Source organism: Pelophylax lessonae (assembly GCF_965119305.1).
Source record: "Pelophylax lessonae genome assembly, chromosome: 6".
Classification (NCBI taxonomy): domain Eukaryota; kingdom Metazoa; phylum Chordata; class Amphibia; order Anura; family Ranidae; genus Pelophylax; species Pelophylax lessonae.
The window spans coordinates 113,094,443-113,108,893 of NC_138773.1; the positions used below are offsets into that span (position 1 = coordinate 113,094,443).

Consider the following 14,451-nt stretch of genomic DNA (forward strand, 5'->3'; position numbering starts at 1 on the left):
TGATATTGGTCGATGTCACAGAGCTTTAGATTAGCTTCTGTTAAATGGGGCAGCTGAAAAACCTTGTTTAATCAGTAGCTTGCAGCCAATCAACTTCAGGGCTAATCATTGTATTTTAACAGTCCCTGCTGTCAGATTTTAATGACCTGGTGGGAGGGATTCCTGCATACACATCACTTGTGTGGATGCGAGAGTTTGTCAGGTTTTTTTTTTGCTCAGCCAGCTGGCTGAACAAAATGAAACTGACAGAGTGTACCCAGTTTTAGGAGAGGAAGAGGCAAAGAAAACAGGGACAGATAGGGAGAAAGGAACATGATTTACACACTATTTGGCATCAGTGTTCCTTAGCCACTGGTTGTATCTATGTGTACACATGTGGCAGGGCATGCCCTGTACTCTGTCACTCTGAATCTGTGTATGCACATGTGGCAGATTTAGTTTTTTTAGAAATTTGGAGAAAAAAAAAGCGGAGTTAGACTTACCAGTTAGTGCCGGTTCACACTACCGCGACTTGTCAGGCGACTTGGTTGCCTGACAAGTCGCGGTCCATTCTGTGCTACGGGAACCGTTCTAATAGGAGCGACTCAAGTCGCTCCGACTTAGAAAAAGGTTCCTGTACTACTTTTGACAGAAGTCGGAGCGACTTGCATTGACTTCCATTATGTGAAGTCCATGCAAGTCGTGCCGAAGTCGCGGTGCACGGCGACTTCACTAGTCGCCCCCGAAGTCGGATCGCCATAGTGTGAACCGACACTAACTCTGTTTCCAGAAGTCTTCAAGGACAGCCCATCAGAGAAGCCCCTCCTCCAACAGGAACAGGAAACACATCACCAATACACTTTAAAAGGCAATCCCTCTGCTGAACTTGTCAGTTTTAAAACAAGAACCGATGGACAAAACCTTAAAGCATCTATACACATAAAAACAATCATTAACATAAGGACGGGAACCTGACTGTCCTGGAAGACTCCTGGAAACATAGTTACCAGTAAGTCTAACTCTGATTTTCCCCAATCGTCTTCCAGGACAGCCCATGAGAGGATTATTAAGACATTACTATATTAGGGGGGTCATTAAAAGTCCAAAGATTTCTACCACCCTTGGAATTACTATCATTATAAGATATGGTGGACCCAGTTATCGTAAATTCTCATTAGAGACTAGCCCCAACAGACACTACATGGAATGGCTAGGTCTGAACTATGGTGGAGATAGAAAAACCACCATCCTATATTGAATATAAACATAAGTATCTGCTACAAAGGCATACATCTAGTGACTTTCCCCCACCTACATCCTTGTATATAAATGTGAAAAACCCCGTACCTAGAGACATACATTATCCCTTCAGGGACCCATGTTAATCTTCACTGTGTAAGAACATGATATATACACACAACAGCTTTGTTATATGGCAACAGCGCTGATACCCCAAGCAAAGCTACTGTGCCCTCACTGCCACCTGAAAAGACTAAGGAGTAGGGGGGGGGGGCCTAAAATGCTGACATGACTACCATACCGGACTAAGTACATGAGTACAACACCTACCCTGACAAGGGCTTAAAGTGTAACTGGCTGCAACCCCAGACCAAACCAAGTGCTGACATGCAGTATGAGACATTACATAAATGTATTATATCTTTGCAATATATCAGTATACATAGAGGATAAATATTGTGGTAAAAAGAGTTAAATATCTACTGCTGACACTACTGTAGACCCCCTGCTGCTGCCCCATTGAAGACAGAAGCCTCTTATGCTGCCTTAGCTCCAACAGATTATCCAAAGAAATAGCCAACCTTTGGAGTAGCCAACCTTTGGAGTACCTCTAGAGGTTACAGGTGGCAGTAAGCAGGGGTGAAATACAGCAGCAGAATGTATGAATAAACCCTGGACCTGAGCTTAAAGTCCGGGCCAGAGTCTAGGCATAAGAGAGTCCCATGTAAACATATTGTGACTCTACTGGTAGTACAAAAATGGTTACCACAAATCAGGCCGAAGATGCAAAGTACAATATAAAAAAAGTCTGTAAATTCATCTGGAGACAGCCCTCTATCACAGAGAATTTGTATGGCAAAGATAAACCCCACATAACCACTGAGGCATGTATGGTCAAATCCCAAGTGAAAGCATAGTACACCAGGTGACAAATCCTTCATCAAGAGCTTAGGAGTTTACACTTCCTTCGTCCCACCTCTGCACTAGGGGGAATGGAAAGTTTCTGTGAGACAGGTGGAGATTAAACTTCTGTCAGCTGTATTTACCAGACTGAAGATTGCATTGTGTGGGGAGGTAAACCAAACACCTGTAAGGCAACCACACCCAGGTAACAGATAATAGAAACAATTAGAGCTATTTAATGCAATTAACCTTGAAGATTTAATCTACCGTGTTCCCTTACTGCCAGGGAATTTAACAACTATACTCACAGAAAGAATCATGATCCCCTCCCCTTAAAGTAGAGGAAGATGACCTTTTGCTGGACCCACAACATGAATCCAGCTGAGAAGGAGTAGTGGGGGCCAGTAAATCCCCCACCCAATCCACCTTCTGAGGATCCTCTACAGCCCACAGCACAGGAGTAGGGGATCTTGGCACTAGTAAGGGTTATCATCTTCCCTGGTAAATAGGGTGTGCTCAACAGTGCCCTGTCACATTAACCCCAACTCAAGGGGCCCGAGGTGACAAGTTACAGGCTAGGTGAAAACCTAGGAGCAAATACAAGTGAAACTGGGTAGGTACAGCAACCTCCATCTTACCTGTGTCCTGTTGGTGCCAAGGGCGCCTGTATCCGCCTGAGCTATAGTCTGCATTGAATCCAAGATGCAGTATTAGCTCCTCCACCTGTAGCTTCCTGACAGCCTGTGCTTGAAGGAAACTCTGTTTAAAAGGCACCAGCTAGCCCTTCCCCTACCCCTGCGCCAAAAAAGGGGCTTAGAACTAGAGCCCTCGGCACCTGGAAATTACGTTTCCCCTACCAGGATTACTGCCCGTGCATCATCCGGTCACACAGGAACACAGGCAGGCCACAATCGCAATGTAGCTACTGCGCGAACCCCCGCTAAAAAATGTCCTATAGTGCAGACAGTGCACGCACCCAGACACCTGGTTGGGAACCCACGCTGCCTGTGCCGGTTCCTGTCAAGGGGGTATGCCACTTCCAGTCATAGCCTTCCCCAGGCACAGAAAAAGAAAGGGAACCAAGCTACCACTTTCCTGTCTGAGGGGTGGTCTTGGAGGGTCATCTTGCAGGAAATCCTACTAGCTGCTCCCAGTAGAGCCAGGTAGGTAAAGTTGTGGGTAGAATAAAAAGAAAACCAGAGAACAGAGACCTCCCACACTCAGGTTCCAGGTGATGCGTCTCCCCTGTCCAGAGGAAACACAAAAAAACTGACCAGTTCAGAAGAGGGACTGCCTTTTAAAGTGTATTGGTGATGTGTTTCCTGTTCCTGTTGGAGGAGGTGCTTCTCTCATGGGCTGTCCTGGAAGACCATTGGGGAATGTGTATTAGATGCACTCCACTGCTGTGTGCAGTGTATGCTGTGTGTAGGTTTAGACTATATAACAACCCTTCAGCCCAATATAGCCATACCTCTGGATGCTGAATATCTTCTCTGCCCTGGGGTGTCCATCAATCTTAAACAGGAACTACATTGCATCTGAGCACCAAAACCATAAAATGCCATTCAATTAATTTTTATTATTCAAAGCAAATGTACCCATCTGGAGATTTTTAAGTACTGTAGTTTGTCGAGATTCCACTAGCCTGCGCAAATTTAAAGCATGACATGTTGGGTATCTATTTACTCGGCGTAACATAATCTTTCACATTATACTAAAAATTGGGCTCGAGGTAACATAATCTTTCATATTATACTAAAAATTGGGCTAAATTTAAGGTTTTTTTTCTTTAATTCATTAAAGTTTATTTTTTCCCCAAAAAAATTGTGTTTCAAAGGCCGCTGTGCAAATACAGTGGGACATAAAAGATTGCAACGACCGACATTTTATTCTCTAGGGTCTCTGCTAAAAATAGATGTTTAGGGGTTCTAAGTAATTTTCTAGCAAAAATGACTGATTTTAACTTGTAAGCAACAAATGTCTGAAAAAGGTCTGGTCTTCAAAATGAAATCCAGGTATGGCAATATTTACATAGTTACATTTGGTCCAGTTTGGACAAATGTAAATATGCATGTGCCATACCTGTGGGATCCCCTTGGAAGCTGAAAATCTCTGTAATCTGCACCACTACTATAGTGATCTACACTAGCTTCCAGGTTTTGTGTTAAAAGGCTACCAACCTGCTTGTTGAACACAGGAGATGGCTCACTGAGCACGGACACCATTCAGAGAATACCTCACATTTTCCCAATGAGCGCAAAGTGTTCTTTGATTTAACAAGCTGGAGAGAGCTGTGCCAGTGATGTTACAATCCCCAACTCATCCAATCAGAGAACACTTTGCGTTCATTGGGAAAATGCTAAGTGTTCTCTGAATGGCACCCGTGCTCAGCGAGCAATCTCCTTTGTTTATTAAGCAGCAGAGAGGAAACTCGACATGGAACCCAGAGACTAGTGAAGATCACTGTATTAGCGAATCAGCGATGCCTACTACAGTCATTTCCAGCTTTCAGGGCAATCCAACAGGTATGGCACATACATAAATCCATCCAAGCTGGACCAATGTAACTATGTACAAATGGTCATACCTGGAGTCAGTCTTTAGGGCTCATGCACACTTGAGCTCAAAAATGCTGCTTTTACAGGCGTCTGAGCTTTTTTTTTTGCCTGCCTATAAATTCACAATGTTAGCCTATGTGTCCATTCCCTCCATAGGCATTTACAGGAGTTTAGAGGCTGACCCCCCCCCACCAAAAATCACTTTCAGGAGAGGAGCCTTTGAGCATAAAACACACTCAAAAGCGCTTAAACGCGCAATAATGCTGGGCATGTTTATGCGCATTTGCGCATTAATTCATTCTAATGGCCAGAATAAATTAACATTCTGGCCAATATAACGTAATAACACCAGGTGCGTGAAAATGTTTTAAAGCGTATAAATGTGCATGCAAATATGTGGCTTTTTACCATGTTTTTCTGCTGATAAACTCCTGTAGGAGAAAGGGCGTCATAGAGAATACAGTGTGCATGTGGACTAAAGGCACGATGTCAGTATGATGTTGGGAATAAATGAAACTAACAGTTTAATGCAGCCGCTGTCCACACATGGGACACGCATAACTAGAGGTACTCTGGTGGTACATGGAAAATGTGCAAAAATATTTTTTATCCCTGAGCTCAGCTTTAGGCCCCTTTTACACAAGCAGCTAGATTTTAGCTTTTAGCTGTGGATAGAGGAACTTATTTGCCGCAGCTAGATGCAGACAGTGCATCCTTTGGCCCTGTTCACACACTGCATTTAGTAACATTTTCATAACATACAGTTTTGTGCATTTAAAGAGGTTGTAAACCTCAGAATTAAAAAAAAAAAAAACGAACACCTGAAAGACAAACACATAATGAGCTAGTATGCATCGCATACTAGCTCATTATGAAATACTTACCTTAGAACGAAGCCTCGCAGTGCCAACCGCTCACCTGTCTCATGGGTGACATGTTCTGTCGCCCTTCTTCCGGGTTTGCAGCATCCAGCCATCTTATTGGCTGGAGCCGCGATGACGTCACTCCCGCGCATGTGCGCGGGAGCCGCCGGTCACGGCACGGGGCTCTGAAGGAACGGCACAAGCGGCCATTCCTTCAGAGCGCATGCGCCAGTGATGTCACTGGCTGCATGCAAAGTAAATATCTCCTAAGGAGATATTTACAGTACCTATAGGCATACCTATAGGTACAAGTTGCAGAGGAGGGTTTACTTCCTCTTTAAGATAAAGTTGACAGCGTCCAGGAGCGATGTACCGAAGCTATCTGTATATAAACGCAATTAATCACAGTAAAAAGAAAAAACAGGTAAACAGTTGCTATACAAAAGGCAATAATTTACTACTGCTGCTAAAAGCAGCCACATATAAATGCAAGTAATCGTCAATAAACACAATGTACAAATGTGAGTAATCTCCGTGCCAGGAATGTTGGAATTTCAAAATAATAAAACATGCTTTTACCAGCGATAGAACAACTGCCTTTGTGAAAGGGGCCTAAACTCCCCTGGAAAAATGACAGCTAAGATCACTGATTGCAGGTTTATGTTCCTCCAGACTACAGGTCCCTCTCAAAAAATTAGCATATTGTGATAAAGTTCATTATTTTCTGTAATGTACTGATAAACATTAGACTTTCATTATATTTTAGATTCATTACACACAACTGAAGTAGTGCAAGCCTTTTATTGTTTTAATATTGATGATTTTGGCATACAGCTCATGAAAAACCAAAATTCCTATCTCAAAAAATTAGCATATTTCATCCGACCAATAAAAGAAAAGTGTTTTTAATCCAAAAAAAGTCAACCTTCAAATAATTATGTTCAGTTAAGCACTCAATACTTGGTCGGGAATACTTTTGCAGAAATGACTGCTTCAATGCGGCTTGGCATGGAGGCAATCAGCCTGTGGCACTGCTGAGGTGTTATGGAGGCCCAGGATGCTTCGATAGCGGCCTTGAGCTCATCCAGAGTGTTGGGTCTTGCGTCTCTCAACTTTCTCTTCACAACATCCCACAGATTCTCTATGGGGTTCAGGTCAGGAGAGTTGGCAGGCCAATTGAGCACAGTAATACCATGGTCAGTAAACCATTTACCAGTGGTTTTGGCAATGTGAGCAGGTGCCAGGTCGTGCTGAAAAATGAAATCTTCATCTCCATAAAGCTTTTTAGCAGATGGAAGCATGAAGTGCTCCAAAATCTCCTGATAGCTAGCTGCATTGACCCTGCCCTTGATAAAACACAGTGGACCAATACCAGCAGCTGACATGGCACCCCAGACCATCACTGACTGTGGGTACTTGACACTGGACTTCAGGCATTTTGGCATTTCCCTCTCCCCAGTCTTCCTCCAGACTCTGGCACCTTGATTTCCGAATGACATGCAAAATTTGCTTTCATCCGAAAAAAGTACTTTGGACCACTGAGCAACAGTCCAGTGCTGCTTCTCTGTAGCCCAGGTCAGGCGCTTCTGCCGCTGTTTCTTTTTGCAGGTGTTTAGAGTTAATTAGTTGATTCAGATGATTAGGTTAATAGCTCGTTTAGAGAACCTTTTCATGATATGCTAATTTTTTGAGATAGGAATTTTGGTTTTTCACGAGCTGTATGCCAAAATCATCAATATTAAAACAATAAAAGGCTTGCACTACTTCAGTTGTGTGTAATGAATCTAAAATATATGAAAGTCTAATGTTTATCAGTACATTACAGAAAATAATGAACTTTATCACAATATGCTAATTTTTTGAGAGGGACCTGTATGTCTAAACAGGTCATCTACCAGTTCCTGCTCAGAGTTGACATAAGGTCGGTGCATTATTTGATGTGTACAGTAGGTGGCGGCAATGATACAACCTCTCCCTATAACTAAACAATCACAATCTGAGATCACATGACTGCAGCTATAAGCACTATGTAGGAAGTGGCTGTAGATCATGTGATCTCAGTTCCTGGTGTGGAAGTGTTCTCATTACTTACATTCGTGTTGCTGGAAGGAGCCGGTTGCATTATACAAGGTATTCTTTTTGCACTAAACTTCTTTTCTATTAGTGGCTTCTCCTATTCTAGTTGTTTTGTAGTGTAAATATTTGTTTCCGTGTATATATTTATGAATTGAAGTAGATATCCAGTCCTTCTTATCTTTGCAGCAAACCATGTCTCTACAGATGAGTTTTGTTTTTCTCTCAGTGAAATAGTGCCTTGAAAAGGTGCAATCCATTCATGCTGAGGAAAGGAGGGAGAGCAATCACCCCTATATTCCCATAATTATATATGTCTTTAGTACAGACATGCTGTGTACAGCTCCTGTGTAAGTTACTTTTACCAGTGTTAGAAATATGAATTTTTCAGGGTCTGGGGGATTTATAAATTTTTGGTGGAGACCAGTAAGTAGAGTCTCCCAGGCTGCCTGTATCTCAGGTGAGTCTGGCAGTAAGATCTGTTCATCTTGGCTTCTTGTTTCTGTTGCCTTTATTAGTGGGTGGTGCTCGCGGTTAGACTCTCTATTTCCTTATTTATCATAGATTTACAAGAAACATACAGTATCCACTTTGATGTGAGCTGCAGCAGGTGTGCCAACCTGGGATCTTTTATTTTCTGATCAGATCACTGGGGTCTCCACTACCTTTCATCCGATCACTGGGGTCTCTGCTACCTTTCATCCGATCGCTGGGGTCTCCGCTACCTTTCATCCGATCGCTGGTGCATCCGCTACCTTTCATCCGATCGGTGGTGCCTCCGCTACCTTTCATCCGATTGCTGGTGCCTCCGCTACCTTTCATCCGATTGCTGGTGCCTCCGCTACCTTTCATCCGATTGCTGGTGCCTCCGCTACCTTTCATCCGATTGCTGGTGCCTCCGCTACCTTTCATCCGATTGCTGGTGCCTCCGCTACCTTTCATCCGATTGCTGGTGCCTCCGCTACCTTTCATCCGATTGCTGGTGCCTCCGCTACCTTTCATCCGATTGCTGGTGCCTCCGCTACCTTTCATCCGATTGCTGGTGCCTCCGCTACCTTTCATCCGATTGCTGGTGCCTCCGCTACCTTTCATCCGATTGCTGGTGCCTCCGCTACCTTTCATCCGATTGCTGGTGCCTCCGCTACCTTTCATCCGATTGCTGGTGCCTCCGCTACCTTTCATCCGATTGCTGGTGCCTCCGCTACCTTTCATCCGATTGCTGGTGCCTCCGCTACCTTTCATCCGATTGCTGGTGCCTCCGCTACCTTTCATCCGATTGCTGGTGCCTCCGCTACCTTTCATCCGATTGCTGGTGCCTCCGCTACCTTTCATCCGATTGCTGGTGCCTCCGCTACCTTTCATCCGATTGCTGGTGCCTCCGCTACCTTTCATCCGATTGCTGGTGCCTCCGCTACCTTTCATCCGATTGCTGGTGCCTCCGCTACCTTTCATCCGATTGCTGGTGCCTCCGCTAGCTTTAATCCGATCGCTGGTGCCTCCGCTAGCTTTAATCCGATCGCTGGTGCCTCCGCTAGCTTTAATCCGATCGCTGGTGCCTCCGCTAGCTTTAATCCGATCGCTGGTGCGCCCGCTAGCTATAATCCGATCGCTGGTGCGCCCGCTAGCTTTAATCCGATCGCTGGTGCGCCCGCTAGCTTTAATCCGATCGCTGGTGCGCCCGCTAGCTTTAATCCGATCGCTGGTGCGCCCGCTAGCTTTCTTCAGACACAATTTTTGAAAAATGTATACAATTCCTTAAGCTCACCACACAGGTTAAAATCTGATTGTATAATTTATTTTGGATTTAACAACAAATATGTGGTGTTAGGGCTCTTTCACACGGGCGTTCCGTATGTCCGTATTATCACCCCACCCGTTTGCGGATGATATACAGACATAATGCTTGTCAATGGGATAGCGGATGACCATCTGCTGACATCCGATTTGTGTCCTTTCAGCTCTGTTCTGTTTTTTGGAACGGAACAGAACCCTATTTTTCCTCCATTAAAAAAACGGAACTGATGCAAAATCAGATGTCAGCGGTGTCATCCGCTGACATCCGCAATCCCCATAGACTAACATTATGTCCGTATATCATCCGCAAACGGATGGGATGATATGCGGATGACACCAATGTCATCCGTGTCCGTGAAATAAAAAAAAAAAAAAAAAAAAAAAGTGCCGCAGCGGAGATAAAAAAAAAAAAAAAAAAAACCTGAGCGGCCATGTGAAAGAGCCCTTAGGCTGCAAAGGTGGTGTGCTTAGTTGGTTTTGGCTCCCGCACACTGAAAGGCGGAGCCAGCTGTTAATCAGGCAGTCCGGTAGATACTGACAATATTGTCTGGATCCTTCCCAAGCCTGACATAGGTCTGTACCGCCAGCTGATGGCAAGCAATAGCCCGCTGGCACCTGACTTGGTACAATGTACTCTTGTGATCCTAAAGAGAAGTACAGCCATACTTTGGTCATACTTCTTCTCTTTTGATTGTATTAACATGTTAAAAAAATAGAAAGCTTGACAAGTCTATTTTTTTTTTTTTTTTTAACTTCCTTTAACACCAAGCTATTCAACAAAAGTGGTAATTAGAGGGTTGTGACAAACCGTTTAACACTGACAGGGGTGCTTCCAATGGTCAGCTTTTTGTCATTTATGTAAAACCTTTATTCCAAAAGGGGAAAAAAAATGTTTTTCTCGAACAGCTTAAAAAGTGTTCGCTGGATATTAGCTTTACAGTGGAATTCTAGCTTAACCCTAACTACTCCTAAAACTGTCCCCTCCACCTCCTAAAATCTATGTTTACTAACTTATGTAAGGAAAGGTGCATATACTTATCTATTTTCAGGCTGCTTTGGTCTGATCATCCTCTGATAGTGCTCCTTTATCCGTTTGCTCCCTTTATTCACAGAGGTACAGGCCTTCTGTGAACCAATGTATTTTTATTGTAAACCAATGTACAGTATCTCTTGGTGCTTGTTGTGAGTGGTGTAAACAGGGAGCTCAACTTTTATATACAAATAGGTCCAGTAGCAAGGTACTTTGTCCTTGTTCTCACCTATAGTTATGAATTGGGCATAATAACCCAAAAATAAGCATTAAGGAGGTCTGGGGCATGACACCAGTGACTGGCCAGAGAACACCTTGGAATTCTCTTTAAAGTAAAACTAGAGGCACAAATTATTTTATTTTATTTTTTTTAATAGAGAGGGTAATAACCCCTATTAGATTTTTTTTTTTTTACCATCTGTGTCCCATTGCGGAGATTTCCCTTCACTTCCTGTCCCAAAACCAAACAGGAAGTGAGAGAAAATCCCAAATTAAGGAATTTCTTGGGGCCCCCCAGGTCACCAGAACTAGTGTTTCCCATTGGAAGATTTCCCCCTCTATTACTTTTCTGGGGACAACCCAAAATTTGGGTAATTTCTTTTACTTTCACTTTTTTAGTGGTAAACAGGACAAATGGAGAGGATGAATCTCCTTAACGGGGGCACAGACAGCAAAAAAAAAAAAAAAATAAAACATGACAGGTGTTCTAATCCCTCTCCACTCTATCCAACAAAAAAAGTTTTTTGCCTTTAGCTACATTTTAAGAAGTGAATTGTCAGTGGACTGGCAATGGGAGCTTTCAACTGATTTTTTTAGCTCACTTGCAAGTCATACGGGGTTACATGGTCTGAAAATACATACATTAATGTAACATAAGTGCATTTACCTATGATTTATATAACTAGTCTTATTTTTGTTGCATCCCGCAACAGAAACCTTCAGGTTGTGCTGACCACTCCTAACATCAATCCACCTGCCAGCAGAACATCCGGCTCAAGTATGTTGAGTAACGTGACTGTTCATTGTGTGACTTTTTGTACAAGGTAGACTCTTAGAGGTTGGGTCATGTCATTTTCCCAGTTTTCTGCTACAAACCTGTAAATCAGACTTGTTTTAGCAAGCATCCATTAATTGCTTAAGGACCGGGCCTGTTTTTGACACTTGGTGTTTACAAGCTAAAATCTGTTTTCTTTGCTAGAAAACTACTTAAAACTACCACTATATATATACATATATATATATATATATATATATATATATATATAATATATATATTTATTTATTTATTTATTTTTTTTTGCAGAGACCCTAGAGAATAAAGTGGATATTGTTGCAATATTTTTTATCACACCGTATTTGCGCAGCGGTCTTCCAAATGCAATTTTTTTTTTTTTTTTAATTCAATTTTTGTATTAAATAAGAAAACAGTAAAGGTAGCCCAATTTTTTTTCCATAATGTGAAAGAAAATGTTACACCGTGTAAATAGATACCCAACATGTCATGTTTTAAAATTGCGCACGCTCGCAAAATGGCGACAAACTTTGGTACTTTAAAAATCCCCATAGGCGACATTTAAAAAAATTTCTACAGGTTACCAGCTTAGAGTTACAGAGAAGATCTAGCACTTAAATTATTGCTCTTGCTCTAACGATCGTGGTTTAAAACACTTTTTACATATGTGGGCAGGGCTTCCTTACGCATTCGCTTTTACGCACGAGCGAACGGGGACAGGGCGCTTTAATTTTTTTTTTTTTTTCAATATTTATTATTTTTTATTTTTACAGTTTTTTTTAAATAAAAAAATGTGATCATTTTTATTCCTATTACAAGGAATGTAAACATTGGCATGACAAATAGGCATGACAGGACCTCTTTATTGTGAGATCTGGGGTCAAAAAGACCTCAGACCTCACAAGTGCACTAAAAAATGAAGAAAAAAAAGGGGACCTTTTTTAAACCGGTTGCTATCCAACGACGTTTGACGTCGCTCCGGTCCTCCAAGACCATAGAGTCGAGTGAGCAGGGCAGCCATCAGAAATGTTGGGGCCCCTTACACAGCTTTAGGACTGGGCCCCCCGGTGCTTGACCACCAACCTTCCCCATGGACAACTATATTCATCACTGAAAGTGTACATTCGGCAGAAAAAAATAAAATACATTAGTTACTATAATTATTTGTAAGGAACATAACTTTACGTGTATGTGTGTGTGTATATAATATAATATAATATATATATATATTATACACACACAGGGCTCCAAATTTCAAGTCATGAGCTACTAGCCAGGCCTTAAGAGTTACTCGCCACTTGTTGCCCCACCCGAACCCTACCCTGCTCCGCCCCTAAACACGCCCTCGTAAAATATCTCATAAAATTACACTGTTAAATGTTTACCACAGCGTGCCCCCCATCAATGCAGATGGACCACAGCATGCCCCCCCCCATCAATGCAGATGGACCACAGCATGCCCCCCCCCCATCAATGCAGATGGACCACAGCATGCCCCCCCCCATCAATGCAGACGGACCACAGCATGCCCCCCCCATCAATGCAGATGGACCACAGCATGCCCCCCCCCCATCAATGCAGATGGACCACAGCATGCCCCCCCCCCATCAATGCAGATGGACCACAGCATGCCCCCCCCCCCATCAATGCAGATGGACCACAGCATGCCCCCCCCCCATCAATGCAGATGGACCACAGCATGCCCCCCCCCCATCAATGCAGATGGACCACAGCGTGCCCCCCCCCCATCAATGCAGATGGACCACAGCGTGCCCCCCCCCCCCCCATCAATGCAGATGGACCACAGCGTGCCGCCCCGCCATCAATGCAGATGGACCACAGCGTGCCCCCCCCCCATCAATGCAGATGGACCACAGCGTGCCCCCCCCAATCAATGCAGATGGACCACAGCGTGCCCCCCCCCAATCAATGCAGATGGACCACAGCGTGCCCCCCCCCCATCAATGCAGATGGACCACAGCGTTCCCCCCCCCCCCCCCATCAATGCAGATGGACCACAGCGTGCCCCCCCCCCCCATCAATGCAGATGGGCCACAGCGTGCCCCCCCCCCCCATCAATGCAGATGGGCCACAGCGTGCCCCCCCCCCCCATCAATGCAGATGGGCCACAGCGTGCCCCCCCCCCCATCAATGCAGATGGACCACAGCGTGCCCCCCCCCCCATCAATGCAGATGTACCACAGCGTGCCCCCCATCAATGCAGATGGACCACAGCGTGCCCCCCCATCAATGCAGATGGACCACAGCGTGCCCCCTTTCAATGCAGAGTGCCTCCTCTCTATCCACACAAATTAAGGGTATGTAAGAATCCCTTCTGCCAAGGCATTCTCTCTAAGTACAATCCTTCCAGGTCAGTCTGTTTCCCAGTACACTCCCTCCCCCTCCCCCCCCCATCAATGCCCCCCCCCCCATCAATGCAGATGAACCACAGCATGCCCCCCCCCATCAATGCAGATGAACCACAGCATGCCCCCCCCATCAATGCAGATGGACCACGGCGTGCCCCCCCCCCCATCAATGCAGATGGACCACGGCGTGCCCCCCCCCCATCAATGCAGATGGACCACGGCGTGCCCCCCCATCAATGCAGATGGACCACAGCGTGCCCCCCCCCCCCATCAATGCAGATGGACCACAGCGTGCCCCCCCATCAATGCAGATGGACCACAGCGTGCCCCCCCCCCCATCAATGCAGATGGACCACAGCGTGCCCCCCCCCCATCAATGCAGATGGACCACAGCGTGCCCCCCCCCCATCAATGCAGATGGACCACAGCGTGCCCCCCCCCCCCATCAATGCAGATGGACCACAGCGTGCCCCCCCCCATCAATGCAGATGGACCACAGCGTGCCCCCCCCCCCATCAATGCAGGTGGACCACAGCGTGCCCTGCCCCCCCCATCAATGCAGATGGGCCACAGCGTGCCCCCCCCATCAATGCAGATGGGCCACAGCGTGCCCCCCCCCCCATCAATGCAG

The 14,451-nt window shown here is 45.0% G+C and overlaps 1 protein-coding gene across 1 annotated transcript in view; it reads left to right on the top strand.

Moving 5' to 3' along the window:
- Positions 1–7,595: 7,595 nt before the first annotated feature.
- Positions 7,596–14,451, top strand: part of NAGA (alpha-N-acetylgalactosaminidase) — a 41,436-nt gene continuing 34,580 nt past the window's right edge. Inside the window, exon 1 of the mRNA XM_082262090.1 lies at positions 7,596–7,672. The gene's annotated coding sequence lies outside the window, so the exon portion shown is untranslated. The remainder of the gene's footprint in view (positions 7,673–14,451) is intronic.